The 15,954-nt window shown below is 38.1% G+C and overlaps 1 long non-coding RNA gene across 1 annotated transcript in view; it reads right to left on the bottom strand.

Moving 5' to 3' along the window:
• Positions 1 to 204: 204 nt before the first annotated feature.
• LOC101751097 overlaps positions 205 to 15,954 on the bottom strand; it is a 38,741-nt gene continuing 22,991 nt past the window's right edge. The window contains exons 3-5 of the long non-coding RNA XR_001464837.4: positions 9,566 to 9,795; positions 5,567 to 5,681; positions 205 to 5,184 (exon numbers count right to left, since the gene is read on the bottom strand). This is a non-coding gene — a long non-coding RNA (uncharacterized LOC101751097). The remainder of the gene's footprint in view (positions 5,185 to 5,566; positions 5,682 to 9,565; positions 9,796 to 15,954) is intronic.

Raw genomic sequence — 15,954 nt, 5'->3', positions numbered from 1 at the left:
ACTCACTCTGTTCATGCAGTTCAGACCAATTTGCATAATCCAAGTTTTCATTTTAAACAAATTAAGTGCCTGGCACTTTATGGTTGTGAAGAAACCTCCCTGAGGTGTGAGTGAAGTATGGAACCTCTGAAAGCAGAGACCACTGCAGGTGGAGTGGGAAATGGCAGCGCAGAGGAACGAATGCTTCATAACGTAAATAGAAGTGTAAGAGATGTAAAATTTTTCACATTTTATTAAATCAGACTTTTACAGTAGTTGTTGAAAGCAAAAAAAACACTGAATTATGTTTAGATAATCGTTCCATAAATAATGTGTGTTTTCACAGCAGTCACAAAGTCTGGAATTTATGTGCTAATTACAGACCCCAAATCATCTCTGCACAGATTTGCAATTAAAACTGAAATATTTTCATATACAATGTGAGCCCTGTATTCACAGCAACAGCTAAGAGACATGCTGGTTACAGTTTGCTCTGTAAATCTGAATATTTTATGTTTGAACACAATTGTTTCGCTATTGTCCTTACGCTCAGTATTTTAAAAGCCGAAAGAGTTTAGAGCCGAATGCCACATTATGAATAGCTGTTCTTTTCTGAGAAAATGTTCTCTATACAGTAGTGTATATAGTACAACCATCTAAGGGAACAAGCAATTATTGAAAGACATCGAGAAAGCAAAATTCCTGTGTACGGTTATCTTCTTAATAAATATTGTAAAAACACATACTTTTAAAACCCTGCAGTGACAGCAAAGTGCAGGAAGAATGCAGAATTAGGGAGAACGTTGAATAATTCAGTAGCTTGTTATGTGATTAGATCTGATTGGCCCATGCTAAGATGCTGCCCATAAAAATGATTTCCCATGGTAGCATTGGTAGAGGGGTGGGGGGTTTATGATGTCCATAAAATGGGAGAACAAGGCTTACTGGAACTAATAATATCATGGCTGCGCAGAATGATTGATGATCTTTAAAAAGGCCCAGATTGGTTTCATCTTTCTTCGGATTTTATCACTCACTCTTTCTTAGTCACGTGCAGTCACTAAGGCCAAGAGAGGTAACAAGTGTTTGATGTATGATACTTGAGCCACTTTTGTCAGAACTGCATTTATTTTAAACTGCTCTTGTATTTGATACTCCCAACATGTAGATGTTTTTTTATGTTTATTTTTTCTCCAGCTGACGAGAACAGGCACTCCTGGGGTTGGGTCAAGAGGTAACCCAAGCTCACTTTAGAGCAGCAGTGCCAAAAATCACAGTAAAAATTATACACATCCTCCTGCTTGCACTGGGACCATTTCCATTACTGATTGAATGGATAAAGAGCTGCACAGGGCTGACATCTTCTTGGGAGAACCTCATATCCTTCATTATTTGCAGTATGCGCACACCTTTCAGAATGCTACTTACGCTTCTTGGAATATATTATCTGTTCCAATTCACTCCATCCTTCATAATCTGCAGAGAGCCACAAAAGCTCTTTTTATGTCAGGAGAAATTTCAGATGAATAGGAAAAAAAAAAATTAATTTAACCAATTGGGAAAAAGGGGCATTTCCACTTGTTTCTGAAAGCTTTCACATCTCCTCAAATACTACAAATCAAGCCAGATATCTTAATCATTTGTTGGCACCATTCTTATCAGTGCTTTATTCATAAAAAGATTGCAGATGTGTGAACTGAAAAATGTTTGGCAGAGTCTCAGAGGAAAAGGAGAGTATTAACAGGTTGATCAAACAGCAATGTATTGGAATCCTGCTCATTTGGAGAATGCCGTCTTATCCCCATTTGTTCTAGGAGAACAAATTGTTCTGGGAGAACAGTAAATGAATCAATGTGAAGCCAGGTCTCTGAGACCCTCCACTGGCACAGAGATATCCTCACGTGTGCAGCTATGACCACAATACTGCGCGCAAACCCGTGGCACACCTGGCACATGGACATGCAGGTTCCTTCACTCATGATGGCTCTGTCTTGTGCAGAGCTTAATGGTTTTCTGTTCTGGCAATTTAAACACTGTCTCAACATTGTTTAACAAAATCAAGAGCAGTTCCTGGCAATTAATTTCTGCAGTCAACAGTATTCTCAAACTGGGCAACTCCCCTTGGAACAGGGAGCCATAACAGCAGCGCCTGTGCAAGTGAAAGAGCAAGACAATTCATTAGACGATTCTGCAGCAGCTAAAAGTGGCGGGGGATGTCAGCCTGTGCTCCTGCGCTTCAATACTAATGAGAGTCATTGCATATTCATAACCCTAAATACAGTCAGCTTCTGATAAAAACTTTTGTCATCGTAGCTTCACAGCAAGAGCAAAGCACGGCGCTCTTCGTGTCGCGGCACTTCCGCCAAGTGAGTGCAAGAGCAAGATTGATTGTTTTGCAACGCAGTCTGACAGGGAACTAAGAGATACTGCCCCAAGGGTCCTGAAACTAAGCTTAGTTTGATTACAAGGCTCCAAGTAATCAAAGAAACAAAAGGTGGGGGGGGGGAGACGGAGGGAAGAATGTTGTTTTGTCTTGGTGGTGGGTCTGGGGCTTGGTTTTTTTTAATTATTTTTTAAAGATAAAGGAGGCCCTAAAGATGCAGTTTTCTTTATTGAGTGTTCAGAGTAATTATCTGTTAGGCATTTAAAACAGTTCATATCAATTTCTATCAGGGAAGAAGAAGAACAGTAGGCGCTAGCAAACTTGTTCCCATGTTGTAGAAACACTGCTGCATGTCTTAATAGATACAAATCTCTAAAACTGTATGAAGTTTCACGTCAATATGAATAGCAAAGATTAGTGAACTCAACCTGTCAGATATTAAAATCAGCTCTGCCAAGCGTTGTGCTACCCAGAATTCACTTCCTGCAGGTTTCTTTTCATTTTTGTTGTCAGTTCCTTCTTCTTCTCATCATTGTTGCTATTTTTATTATTAGTTTTGAGAAACTACCCATCTACTTTGCTGGCAGTCAAATCCTGGAGGTGCACAGCTCTGCTAGCCTTTGACCTTGCGGTACCTGTCTGCTGGGGCAGCTGTTAGCATCCCCTGGAGTCAAAGAAGAGAAACGTATGTTTCAGCACCCACTTTGAAAAAGCCTTGAGCATTTTCTCACTCATAATGATGTCTTCAGCTGGAATGCCAGCACATTTCCACATCTTTCTGACAGGCAAGCAGACTATAAAATATACATAAAATTAAATAAAACAGGACATTAACACAAAGGTTTCAAAATCTGATTACAGTGCAGGATTGGATTTTTTTTTTCCCAGCAATTATAAATTCTTGCATATGGAGAAAAAAAGAAAGAAAGAAAGAAAGAAAAGAAAAGAATTGCATAGTTGAAGAGAAATCATGAGGTATTAAGGATAGGAAGGTTTCTATAAACTGTTAGATATCTCTGTCATATGTATACAGGCTTTGAAAATAGAGAAATCTTGTAGATATGATTGATTGAGATAACTGATTATCCACAGATATTTTAAGTGTTGAGACATTAAATTGTCAGCCATATCAGTTTGATTGCAGTAAAACATGAAAACATTGACTTTTGTCTAGTTAGAGAAATTTATTTTTCCCAGAATGACAATCCTTTAAGTAGAAACCAGGCAGTTTGCCAGCTCTCCATGTCATACATTGAAGTTTGCAAATGCAACCCATATTTTCAAATGTTTTTCAGGGTTCAATGAATGGTGCATAGGTCTTTGGCAAATAGTCTTGTAATAAACAGATTTCCATACACTGCTTCAATTCTCCTTAATCCTGGTGTAGACTAGTATTTATTCATTATGAATAAATGAATGGCATAGAAAGTGGTTTGCATTCAAGGTGTATATGTATTCAGAGCTCTTCGCTTATGTAAAACATTTCTCTAAAAGAAACAGTAACCCTCCTTGGACTGAAGCTATAGGAACAAGTTTGATTAATATGTTTTACAAGCCTGAAGTAAATGCTCATCATAACTGTCAGCAAGCTGACAGCTTTCAAAAAAGAGCCTTTGTTCCCGGAATGAGTAATTTGTGTGATCTTCTTTAAGATACCACATTCAAAACCTTAGAGGGAGAAGGTGTTACATTCAACTGAATTCTACTCAAAATGTGATTGCTGTTAAGTCTGCTTTGTATTCCAGATCCTTGATATACACACAGTATTTGACAGGATAGCAACTTTTTTTTATTATTATTATTTGTTCTCGCTTGTCAGAACACCAGAACACCTTTGGTTTCTCATTAAGCAGAGGTGTACTTACGGAGTTTTGTACCAACACACACAGGAGAGCCATCATTACCAATGCCATGCTTTGCTTCTGTGTTCACCCGGGTTTTAACAAGTAAAACCCAGACAGAGGGCTTGCCTTAACAATTACACCTGAATGAATGAAAGTGTAAGCGGGGCAAAAGCTGGAGACCAAACAGACATCTTATGATATGACAAAGCTACACCTTATGAATGGAAGGGGTTGACTGTTCCCTCTTCTCTTGAGTGTGAAACATTTCTCCTAACTTGTAAATCTCTGGCACAGAGAACTGGGCTGTGGCACACTGTGTCTCCAGTGGTAACGAACAAGTACTTCAAGAACAGCTGCTGAAAAATGAAACTGAGGTTACCCATTCGTGTGGGAAAATACTTCCTTCCTGGCCTCTTCAGGCAAAAAGGTTGCAGTGCAGCATCAAGCACTAGGTTTGATTACTTTGAGATAGCCAAACTTTGTTCTCAGTTGTATAGTTTTGAAGCTGGAAAAGAGGATTCTTCTTAAATAGTCACATATTTATCCATTTATTTGAGAGTATCCACAACAAATAGCAATGAACTAATCCAACCCTTTTTAAAAATTCGCTCAAAATATTTTACCAAATAGCAGTGGATTCCAGTTTGATTTCAAGTCAGACAGGGGAATTCATTTCCGTCCAGCCACATGCCCCTCCCTCTTTTGTCTGTGGATCCACACATATATGGAAAAGCAGGTGCCCTTTGTTTCTTCGCCTACCTTCACTTAAATAACTCCTTTTAGAGACTTTGGATGAATCCAAGGTTAGAACAAGCCATTCCCCTGATGTCAAAGAGACTCAGACCAAGGTCCTCTTGGTTCATAGTCTGGCACATTAGGTAAGACCTGCATCCAGAGTGTCTTTCCCTGACTGATGTGTGTAAAACAGACAGCCAAGAGGATGTGGTTTTATACGATGGAATGATGTAAATGCCTGTGCTGTTTACAGACAGAAAAAGAAAAAAAAAAAAAAAAAAAACCCTCAGTTAATTTCTTGTTCACTTCAGTTGTTGCTATCCTTTTAAACATGAGATTCCCTAAATCCAAGCTATCTAATTGCTCCACAAGAATCCTGCACATATCTCCCCTGGCACTACTGACCTGGAGGTCTTGGGAGTCTGGTCCCATAGGACATATGCAGAAAGTCAAGCCCAAGTGCAGGAGCAGACACAGCCCCTCTTGGTACAGAGAGATGTCTGTGTTCTGCGTTCTGCAGGACTATAGCTGGCGATGACAACCTCAGTTCTCCCAACGACTTTCCATAGGTCAATTCCGTTATGCAGCCTGTCAAAATGACTTGTTGCTAATGGCTAATTCTTACCTTTCTCTTCCTGGTCAGCAGTGTGGGCATGTCCAGAGTAGCACAATGGAGGCTATCCATCCTAACCCAGTAGAATTTCAGTTGTCCTTCCTACTTGGTAGAGAGGATCAATGGACTGCAAAGAATAAAATAATTAGTTTAGTCAGTAAGAATTCCTTTATACACAGAAAAGTATTTCCTTGCATGCTCTCCTTACATTGCCTTTGCCATGGGATTTCTCAAAGTCCAGGGCATTCCTTTCCCCACTCACTTTCACTTGTTATGTCCTAATTCACTTCCTGTTTGCAGAAACTTCACTGTTTTGGTCCTTTCAGGCCACTGTCCTCCAAGTCCTGCAAAATTACCTTCTTTAGAAGAATTCATTAGCTTTCTCAGCACCAAAATAAATCACAAATTTTACACCCTTTATCAAAAGAAATCCAAAACCCTGCAGAAGGTGCCTTATTCATGCCTTTCAGTTTCTAAGAAGAGTGATTTAGCAGGGAGGATGTTAGATATTGTTATTCTTGTTACTATCTTTAAAAAGACAATGTTTATTCCCATCTACACATACTGTACTTAATAATTTTCTAGCTTCAGAATTCTGGAGGGAAATCATTCAGTCCTGGTAATTTACTATAACTGAATCCCTCAAATTGTTCCGCTTTTTTTGTGCCTTCTATAAGCCTGCTAAGGCCACGTTATTTCCTTTTAAAATTGACCTTGAAATAGAAACAAAAATACATTAAAAGACTGGAGGAGTTGATTCAATAGAAAAAGTTTAAGTTCTGAGTGTTGGTAAGTGTTGACTATGTGAAAATGTGATTTAAAAAATCTACAAATATTTGAGGGCATTAAACAGTAATCATGGGGGGAAAATTATTGAGTTTGTCATTGAAGTATTTATTCTGATGCATTTATCTTATCACAGAACATGGGCTCAGTATTTCAGACACTGTGGTATGTTAACTGGTGGTAATTTTGAATCTTTAATGACAAACACTGTAAGACTGTCAACTGTCATCATAATGGGATGAAAATGTGAGAAGGAAAGTAAAGTGTAATGCCTGGAAAATTTTTTTCAAAGCATAATCTGCTGATTTATGCTGCAGCATCCCAGATTAATTTGTGGAACCCCTATTAACTAGATAAAGTTCCAGTGAAATATATGGTAAAATAAACAGATCTCCTCAGATATATGGATATTAAAGAAGTAGAGAAAGAAGGAAAGGAAGGAAGAGAGAAGCTCAGTACTCGATTTGGCTGTCCCCTCTCTTCAGTACATGGTACTGCCTACACATATACCTCTTGCTCTTGTAATTAATTTAATATATGATATCTGTTCTAGAGATATCTGGCTATTTTTGTTTCTTGTGGCTTCTTTGATCTTTCATTCTGAGCTGCTCCTGACCTGTCAGAGTGTATGCTCTAATCTATTTATGTTACCTGGCACAGTTTCAACTCTGAAGTTTCTCCAAGTTCTTGAGGTCTCTCCTTAACTTTATACTTTCCTAAACTGAAACTTAAATAAATAAAGCTGAAGCAGGACTGCTTCCAACTGCTGCAGGGAAAACATGAAGACATGGGAATAATGACCAGCTTAGACTAAATGAACATCCCTCATTTGGTTTAAAAGCAGAAGGTTTAGAGGAAAGGTGGCCCAAATTAAGTAATCGCATTTAAATGTGTTGTAAAGCCGTGTAATAGCTTCAGGTGTATTGTAAATTTGTTTCCTATTCCACTATTTACACCAATATAGCTTGTGTTTTATTATTTAGGAAACTGAATCCTTGTGCTGTCACCGTTTCCTCTACTTGTCACGACATAATGTGAACTAATTGGTACGGTGAAAGGGTTCATCGCTACTGAAGAACATACTTCTCAATTAAATAGGCATTAGCAAAATGCCACCCTTAAACCAAACCACATTTTGATTAATAGTGCTAAAGAGCTTTCCTTCTCAGCCTCGGTGGTTCTGCAGCCTTGCAGCATCACGTGCAGATTAGATCTCCCCAGGTTTCCATCACCCAGCCCTCTGGCCTGACTTGCTGCGGGTAGCACCAAACTCATGAGACCATCCACACCTGGCAGAGACGTGTTACAAGGAGATGGGGTCCAGTTTATTTAACATGGATGAGCAGTTAAGGTCATTCTTTTAGAAAGATATATTTGCGAGGAGCTACTCTCTATTCAGAATATTCTGAGTATATAACACTGAAAATGACAGCTTGTTATTATTTGTCAGAGATAGTGTATTCTAGTTGTTATGCTGGCCATGTTGGTAAGAAAGACTAAGCACACTGCTCTCAGGAAAGCAGAAACATGTTGGTTTTACCAAGTGCTGCACTCAAGGTGTAATTTGCAACATCCGTTTATCCATCGTGTTTCCTTATCATGTGTCTGTGAATGAGGAGTCTGCCTGCTCACTGCCTGTTGTTCTCTTGCACTTTCCAGGGCTGTGAGCCCCATCAACTAAACCAAAGGTATGCAAAAGGCAAAGAAATGCTGTGGCCTCCAATACTTCCTTTTCTGACTGTGCACATCCAAGCTCCAGACAACCCTGATCAACAAAGGTGAAAAAAAAGTTGAAAAGAACATTTTCCACCATTAGAAACAGGTCTTTGACTCCTGGTCTTAACGATTTCTTTTTCTTTGAAAGTGTAAATCATCATTATACTTGAAAGTTCTAAATTTAAATCTTCTTTTTGGACAAAAATAAGAATGATATAGACTGTGAATTGAATCCTTTTTATCTTGGATCTCCTGCAAGAAATTGTGCTAATATCAAAATAAGTATTAAATTTCAGTACTTCCTTACATATAGCACATTCCATTATTTTTTTACCTAGAAATTATCAGCATTTATCATTATATTACTGAAAACATAAAGCATGTAGCTCATCAGATGGGACATCTTCCTATAGGTTTTAAAGCACAGGAAGGAACAAAGGAACATAGAAAAAAGTTAGGAAGCCAAGCACATTTTATGTTTTTAATTCTATTGCAATATGTCTTTTTTAGGAATAAAGCTGAATTAGGAATAATTATTCCCTCCATAACATTTTCTGATTTACCACTTTCAATTCTGGCACATGCTTTTGGTTTTTTGTTTGTTTGTTTGTTTGTTTTGTTTTTTGTTTTTTTCAATATTATTATCAAATAATACTGAGTCAAAATACTATATAATATCACAGAATAATTTTCAGGATTAAAAGTAGTTTCTATGGGTTTTGGTTTTTTCTCTCTATTGTTATGGAAGCCAGAATGCAACCTCAACTTCCCCTCATCTTTGGTGTAATCTCTGCAGAAATAGCCTCATTGCTCATGGATTGGTACTTCCCTTGCTGTGGTTTTGTACCTCAGCAGGAACAAGCAGTTAACCACTTGCTAATAAGTGGGTAGTTTTTATGTATGGCACTTTACATTTATTTCATATTTTTGTAAATATATATTCATGTTGTTTATGTCACATGCTGTATGTGTCTTTGTGTGTGTGAGAGAGATATATAAAGGTTATTTATGGTCTGTGTCAAAAGGTTATGAACAAATTGAATTTATGAAGAGGGATCGCTATTCTCTTGTGATTATGGCAGCAGTTGTTTCTTGAGTGTTTTTAAAAAAATAATTCAGACTCATCTTAGTCCACTCAGTGCTCACCAAAACCAATGGGTATTTAGCTCCTAAGATAAAATGATTTTGCACAAAATCAGACTAGGAAAGGTGGCAGCACACATTATTAAGAGGAAGAAGCTTTCGCCTGAAGACTGCAGGTTGCACAACAGCAAGGAAAACGTTCAGGAAGGTGGAGGAAACCCCAAAGGGAAAGGGCTGCACAGAGGTTGTATTTTACTGTACATGGTATAGCATATCATGAAGTGGGGAACAATTCTCACCGCTGTCTGAAGTCAAGAAGAAAACTACGGAATATTTCCCACAAAGAAGGAACCAACTTCCCTTCTATCCATAAAAGTAGGGATGGACAGTCTGTCAGTGCATGCCATGGGAAGTGTTTCAACTTACAGGAAAAGATCATCTGGGTAACTGAAGGTTTTTCTTATCCCCTTCTGCTGCTGCAAGGAGTTCTCTATGACTGGATGTGGTGTCCCCTGATAGATGGTCTGACACCCACATTTGGAAAGACATTCCGATCAGTGAGTGTTGCTCTTCTTGGCCCATCTCTGAGTGTTTCTGTGGTCCAGGCTGCCGGGTAGCCCACAAAGTCACCTGGCACCGCAACACGACATCAGTTCCTACAGTGAATAAAACCATCAATCCAAGAAATAGAATGAATTTTTTTTTTTTTTCCCAAATGATGTTCTTTCGAATCTTTCACTATGCCAGAAAAATAACAAACGCATCAGCAGATTATCAAACACTATTTTAATATTTCTTTTCATCAGTGAAAAAGAAATATAAATATAACCTATCATTGTACATGTTGTACTGGATGTCTAGAAATATCTTTACTGAGATATGAACAGAGCCTTTTCTGTTGGATTTCTGGCCCATTCCAATAAATTTGTACTTGCATCAAATCATATTATGTTATCTCTCATGACAAGTCAAGTGTGCTTTTCACATTAAAAGATTTTTGCAAATAAATACCATCCTGTTTCCCCATGTTTTTTTCTGCTAAACATCAGCAAGTATTCTGTAGGACACACCAGTAGCTCTTGGTTTATTATTACAATTTTTTATTATTAGATATATTATAGTGTAGAAGAATATGATCTATTTAGAAATCACTTGTTAATTGTTATACATTCAGAATTTTATCAGTATATATTTACAATTGGCACTAAAATTCAGTTGCTTTAATTAAATTTTACTACCTTTGTTCTTACATAAAAAATTTAAGAAGGAAATAAGTTACAATTATTCTTTGTATTTTGTAATCAAGACACATGCTTTTAACTAGCCTGCAACTTCATCTACTGCACAGTAATTATAGACAATGCAACAGCTCAGAGTATTTACATAAGCTGTTCAGTCACAGAAAACAATCAGAAAAACTTTAATAACACCAGATTAAATCTTGAAGTTATTTATTCATTTTAGTTGGTACTTGCATGTATAAACATTTGGTGCAGTGATTGCAAAGGATAGATAATAACCTCAAGATTCAGCACAACCCTAGTAGATTTTGTCTTTGCTGTTAGAAACCAAATGTTCCCATCATCAATTAATCTGAATGTTTGCTTTAATACCATTCTCTTATAACTGAAGGTTGGAGATATTTTCTTGAACTACAGATATTTTAGTGGCTTAATCTCATAATAAGTATTAAATATAACTTGACAATAAAGATTATCAGACTGGTTTTAATAAACTTAATTTGCTGAAAAATTATAAGTACATATTTTTTAATCAGAGCATGAGTTCTTGAAGGGGGAAAATTAAGTCACTGCATATGAAAAAAATTATGTTCAGTACAGTTTTGCCTGAGCAAGGAGAGAATAGGGATTTGACTATGGAAAATACAACATCCAGGAAAAAAATGATGTCATTTCCTGGTGCTAATATCAGGATAGTCACTATCTAGCACACCACTTCATCCTAAATTGGCTTTGTCAGAGTATGCTAATATTTATGAGCTATCAGCACCTAATTTACCCTATCTATAAAAAACGGAGCAAAAAGCCTGCTTCTTTTCTTTTGCTTTCCTTCGATTTTGCAAAAGTTTTGACAATAGGCTGTCAGTATATGAGCTACCAGATCCACAGATGATCAAACTGGGAGAGGATGGAATTATTTACCTGAAGTTTATGCAATAAGTTATTAGTTGAGATATGCGCTAGAGCAAAGATCTTACACTGAAGAGTTCCTGAGATGAGAGATTTAGCCAAAAAATTTTCTCATCAGAAGGCTCCAAGGATATGATTTGTAAGAGAAATCCTAAATTTACTTGATGACCTCATATGTCACTATCCATTTCAGTTATCCCAGGTCTTTACATGGAGGAATTTTATCACAGAAAATCATAGATTATTTATGTACTGATATGGATTTGATTGTTTGTTCTGTTCACTTGTTTAGCATGTGAGAAGCAAGTAAAGACCTGGTAAAGCAAGTAAAGATCTGGTTAAGCTCTGGTTACTCTAACAAATAAATCCTTGGACTGCAGGTGGATTGCAAACAGAATTTGGCAGTGTATTCAACATACTTAGAAAAATCATTTTTTCCTGCTAATATTTTCCAGTCCGAGTCAGTATCATGCCAGTGTCTGTGGCAACTGCTACAAAAATGCAGGCAGTAGGCTAATGAGAGACCTTTTAGAAATGAACTATATGAAGAATTTGATTAAAATGCATTGTATACAAGTTTGGTACTCTATTGTTCCTCCCATTACACAGCCACTGCGACACAGGTTCAGAATTACCAAAGCTGAACTTTGGTAATTTTTGTGTCAACACCATTATAATGAGTAATGGCTATGTCAACATGGACAGCTTATCCCACCCTCAGACCCCAAACTGCTTACACCCCCACCTAGACATCTCACAGAACTCTAAAATGTGAAACTGATGCTTGTGCTCCAGCCCTGGGGGAGCATTGGCTGGTTCTCAAGACCCAGGCCCTCCCACTCTGCTTGATGTCCATCAAAAACTGCCAGGACCTGAGTCCAACTAAAGCAAGCTGATTGCTACTGCTGAGAAATGGTTTATTACCTTTTCTTCCAGACAAATGGTTAAACTGCTGGCATTCCCCACCACTGGCACAGCAGTGAATGGAGCAGCTCTTAGGCAGGATTTTCACAAAAGTTATGCTCATGTTTTGTAACAGTGCTGCAGATTCATTTTTCTCCTGAAAGACCTCATATATATGCATGTATGTAGAAGAGTTTATAGCTTATATATGTATATATAATCTATCTACATATATATATTTCTATTACTAAAAAATTGGGAAATCATATACACTTAAATACCTATGTCTATACTTATGCGTGTGTGTATGACTATATATGAACTCTCCTGCTTCTAAAGTACTATCAGAAAGGCTTCTCATCATTTGCTATGGAGATAGATGGGAGCTTATTAGTTAGCTTATTAAGAACTGGAATATACCTGCCATCTGGACAGGCACATTATGCACTGCAGATGTAAGGTTTGGACACAGATTTCTTGTGTGTGACTCCCAGAATTCAAGTTCAGTCACTTAAAGACATGTCATGTAGTTTTGACCAGCATTTTACATGCATTTTGGCACTAGTATAAATGATTGCACAAGATGGAGAGTGATAGAGAATTAGTTCCAGTGAGCTTAACAAAAATGCAGGGGGAGGTGGGGGGGGGGGAGGGGGAGAATGTAGTTTACAGGGCCCTGAGATATGCAAATCTTTTATAACTTAAAATGTTTCAGAATTTATCAGTGTATCATAAAAGAGCTCCAGTGCAGCCAAGAGGAAAGTATGCAATACAAATAAAAACATATGAAGACGTTTAGAAACAAGCTATAACTTGACTTCTACAAAGCTCCAAACACACACTCTCCTGTTTTTCCAGCAGCTTGTGAGGCAAGGGTGGTTCTGGGTTTCCTCTCCAGATGGAGAGCTCAGTAGCGTGTTCCCATTCCAGCACTTCTTCCAAAACTGCCACGTTATCCTGCTTTCTCCAACACCTGCTACAAAATATTTCACACTTGCTCTGTTTCATTTGAAGCATGGGAGGAAAAGGACACCGGTACTATTGAAGGTTGTGTCCAACACTGCAACTGACATTTCCAGAGTAAGCAACTCCCACTGCCACCACATTGGCTGCAGAAAGGTCTTTATTTCATGGACACCATCCAGGGAACAGCAACACCAGTACAGGTGCTGACATCTCAGGCTCAGTGAAAATGGATGGTCTCATGGGATTCCCCTGGCCAGTTTCTCTCTCATTATTTTCTTTCATGATATGTGATCTCTTGAAGATGGAGTGCTGCTGAAAGCACACAGCAGTAGCCTATGGCAATGGGTGAAGAGGAAGCTATTCCAAGCCTCATGCAAGGAAATGCATTAAAAATGTAAACCATACTAGCTGTCACATATTTGTGTGTTCAGGTGGCTTATTGGGATGTAGCCTATTGTGACACAACAAAATCTATTACATACATCTGTGGTTGTTTAACACCATACAGCTCTCATTAAATACGTTGGCCAAGGTTCTCTTGTCCTCGCAGATTCATCTTGGTTTACACAGTGCACAAATTCCACTCTAGGTCCTTCCTTGTCATACTCCTCATCTAGAGACCAACTGTCTGGAAGCTGTTGTATCCCTCCTCAAGTAACAAGGTCTCCAGTGGCCATGAACAGTTTTAGAATTATGTCTGCTTTTGTGGGGTCCAATCCACATACCTCAAAAGAGTTTACACTTAAAATATCACAGGACAGAAAAGAATGGGATGTTATGGATCAGCTGAATATGTTGGCTGAGACTGTCCTCCATGGAGTCACCTCAACCATGAGCTCCACAAGAGCAATGTCAAAGGGTTTGAGGTGCCCCCAGAGCCATTAATTCAAGTATGAATTACAGAAACTTGGTTTGGGTATTCTACCAAGAGAGCAGAGACCCAGCCACAATGTATGGGGTCTCTTTGAAACCATGTAGACCATATTGGTCCCGCATGCCATCACCTTTTGGCAGCCCCTTATCTGTCTTTCCCAGGGTAGCTCCTTAAGAATGGACGCTGAGTTACAGTACCACAACAGAGCTGCTCCAAAGGTCAAGGATAAAGAAACAGTGTTGTGCATGATATGGGAATGGTTAATAACAAACTAAATAAAATAAAACAAGTTGGCCTCTTTTACCCTCCAAAACTGAGACAATTGTTGGCAGTAGATTCACCATACTGAGGCACAGATTTCCCAGAGGAGCCCAAGGGCTGTAATCCTGCCTGCTATTAGTGCTGACCTGTACAATGACCTGTCACGTAAAACAGAGCAGCCACACAGCTGCCTGGTGCTCCCCATTTAGATGAGCGCTATGTCCATCCCAATGGCCATTATTTACACATGTCAGTGATAAGAAGTGGATGCACCACAACTACAGATTAACCCTGTGCATCCCAAAGTGAGGATCAGTCTCTGCTCAGGAGTTAAAAGACAGTGAGGTGGACATGGGAGGTATTTTAGGATGTATAAGTTCTTTAATAAAATGTACCGATTTGGAGATAATAAACAGTGGGATTATTCCACTTCTCCTGAAAGGTGGTTGTTTCCATATTAGCTACATCTGGACATTGAGCAAACCTTTACCTCACCAGTAAGAAATGTGAGTAGCATTGCATTTTCTACCCACTGTCATATGGAGCTATACAAAAAGCATAAATTAATATAGCTTTTTACAGTGGTTATTAGATTTTTCAGTTCTCGCACCAACCCACAGAAATTATATTTGAACAGTACAAAAAATTTCAAACAATGGTAATAGAAGGGAAAAAAAATCAGTTTTTCTTTTCTATATAACTTGGTGTTAACTTAATGATATGCGACACTGCTATCAGTGCAAAGCAATAAAAATGAAATGGTACCCAATGTGCATAGACACTATGGAAATTTCAAATGACAACAGCAACAACAAAAATTATACTTTCCCTTTCCCTTCCTATGCCCTTTGCATTAACGTAAGGATATGTGACTTTGCTATCCATGCACTGCAATAAAAATGAAACTGGTGGCCAATGTGCCCGGACAGTCTTCAAATAAAACAAAAATAAAATTATGTTCCTTTGCATCATGTAAAGCATACATGATGTGAAGCACAAATTTCACTTTGCTACCACATCTGAAATAATATGCCAGCTGAGAGCATATATTTCTTTCTCATCATGAGAGAGGAAAAAAATGTATTTGAAACAATTTCTTTTAATTTCTCTTCATTGTATAAACACTAAAAAAAAATGTGTTTTACAACAGTTTCTTATATTAGACTCATATTGTGTTTATATGTTTCCTAAATGAATGCTTTTTTGGTAACATGTTTGTGTCTAACGTTAGTCATATAAATAAAAATATATTGTCATTTTATGGAATAATAGGCAAACAGACATCTGCACGCAACATTTCCCTCATTAGATGTTTTCATGTTAGCGTATTTTTATGACTTTGCTGCAAAATACAATGTGCTGGTTTGAAACCTTCTTAAATATAACTTATTATGTATGTTAACAACCCGCATGCTTTAGTTATGCTCAGAGAACTGCCTAATAAAGGAGTAGTTAAGGCTGCCGTAGCATGCTGTGACCCAAAGAAACATACCTGCATCTCTCCATGAGCAGTTTTGGGGACCATCATATAAAAAGGAAATAAAACTATTAAAAAGCATCCAAAGGAGGGCTACAAAGATGGGGAAGGGTATACAGGGCAAGCTGTGTGAGAAGCAGCTGAGGTCCCTGGGTGTGCTCAGTGCAGAGCAGGGGAGCTGAAG

Source organism: Gallus gallus, chromosome Z (assembly GCF_016699485.2).
Source record: "Gallus gallus isolate bGalGal1 chromosome Z, bGalGal1.mat.broiler.GRCg7b, whole genome shotgun sequence".
NCBI lineage: Eukaryota > Metazoa > Chordata > Aves > Galliformes > Phasianidae > Gallus > Gallus gallus.
This window is presented reverse-complemented; position numbering and strand designations above follow the sequence as displayed.